A 1650-nucleotide genomic window follows, 5' to 3' on the forward strand; every position below is an offset into this window, starting at 1 on the left:
TTTTTTTCAGAGGCAGCGCAGTAGTGATTTCCCAATGACGACATCGGACATGTGCAGATGATAGAGCTGCATTGTGCATGTTATTGGTGAGACTGCAGGGGGTTTCTCTCCTCCTCTCTGCGTGACGACACCACGCATCTCCCCTCCTCCCGCACGAGCCCTCCATCCGCCTCCGATGGAGCCGCGCGTTGCGGATCATCACTCGGTCCCTCTAATCTGCGGGAATCTCACACGCTTATGGAAAATAAAAGCCGGACACTCACCAGTTCATCCAGCAGCGATGGAGCTGTCCGCGCTCGCAGGTGTGCTTTTAGCGCCACCCTATGAGCGAAGGCTGTAATGACTGCGGTCTGCGGCGCAGCAGCACTGCGGTCCATAAATAAGCCACGGTCAAGCAGCCGCCCCTCCTCAGCCATTGACTGTAGAAGAGAACTGGACGGAGTGACCCCTCCCTCCAGGAAGCACCAGCTGACTTCCACAGATTTCTATTGAGACATAAACAGCTATTATTCATTATATTTGTCAGAAAAACCAATTATCATAATCTTTCTAACCCCCTTTTCCACAATATCTTTCTTAATCACAAAGTATTCAACTACTAAACTGACCAATCAGATGCCTCAATAAAAGCACTGAATGTTTGAACAACAGATTCCTCAGTGGAAGGGGTGCGGACTTCGATTAGGCTACTTGGCGACAGTAGTTGCCGTAGAAACATTTGCCCAGCCCGACTAGGACCAATCTCTGTCGTCTGGCTCCAACATGGTGACGTTTGTGTCGCAGACTGTATTAGCTTCATTTTGCTAGAGCCACAGGTAAGGCATTTTCTATGGCTGACATCATACTCGCTCAGGGCAGTTCCCTTGTACAGTCAATGGCTCAAACCCTTAATATGGAGAGAAAATAGTGTCACTGCATTTGAGTGTGCGTAATTCTTGTATGTAACTGTTTGTACTGGCAATGACGCATATTTAGACTTCTTATATTAATTAGCTGGCATATCCGTTTAAGAAAGTGGGTAAATATCAAGTTTTCATCAGTCTAAGTTCAAAGAGGCTGGTAAGAAAAGTGATGACCCAGCATTCTAGCAGCAATCTTAAAGACATGAAGAGTCTCAGATCTAATTTGTAGGGCTGGGTTGATAAAATCAATTCATCTATTTGAATGAATTTGAGCTTAACAGATCAATCAATTAATATCAATTCATAAAAATATAAATAAATTTAGCACATAAAGCTAAAGTTCACTGGTTTGATGCTAACATTTAATGGAATTTCCCATAGGATGGCTAATGCTAACGCTTGGTCGACGTAAACATACATTGCTGACTAAATGAACATCTTTAAAAACTCACAGGCATACATTTTCAAAACTCTTTTAAGGAAAAATATATAAAGTAGCCATTTGTGGTCTAAAGCTTATTTTTTTAATTGTTGTTGTTCTTCTTCTGGAAAAAGGTGAGGCCTATGCTAGCATGATCACCACCTAGTGGCCAAATTGAAACTTCCTCCAGGAGAAGCAGAACAATGTTTACAATGTTAATGATCTGAACGTTTTAGTTAGAACTTCTCTTTTTGAGAAACCATGTCACACTTGTCACACTTTCAAAAGTCCTTGCGAAAATCATGCTTACTACATTAACTAATATAG

At 42.4% G+C, this 1650-nt stretch overlaps 2 protein-coding genes across 2 annotated transcripts in view; one reads left to right on the top strand and one right to left on the bottom strand.

Moving 5' to 3' along the window:
• The window catches only part of ajm1 (apical junction component 1 homolog), a 30839-nt gene extending 30369 nt beyond the window's left edge, over positions 1-470 (bottom strand). The window contains exon 1 of the mRNA XM_024299654.2: positions 264-470. The gene's annotated coding sequence lies outside the window, so the exon portion shown is untranslated. The remainder of the gene's footprint in view (positions 1-263) is intronic.
• A 190-nt stretch (positions 471-660) lies between these two features.
• The window catches only part of minar2 (membrane integral NOTCH2 associated receptor 2), an 8904-nt gene continuing 7914 nt past the window's right edge, over positions 661-1650 (top strand). The window contains exon 1 of the mRNA XM_024299696.2: positions 661-815. The gene's annotated coding sequence lies outside the window, so the exon portion shown is untranslated. The remainder of the gene's footprint in view (positions 816-1650) is intronic.

Source organism: Oryzias melastigma, linkage group LG12 (assembly GCF_002922805.2).
Source record: "Oryzias melastigma strain HK-1 linkage group LG12, ASM292280v2, whole genome shotgun sequence".
In the NCBI taxonomy this organism is placed as follows: Eukaryota; Metazoa; Chordata; class Actinopteri; order Beloniformes; family Adrianichthyidae; genus Oryzias; species Oryzias melastigma.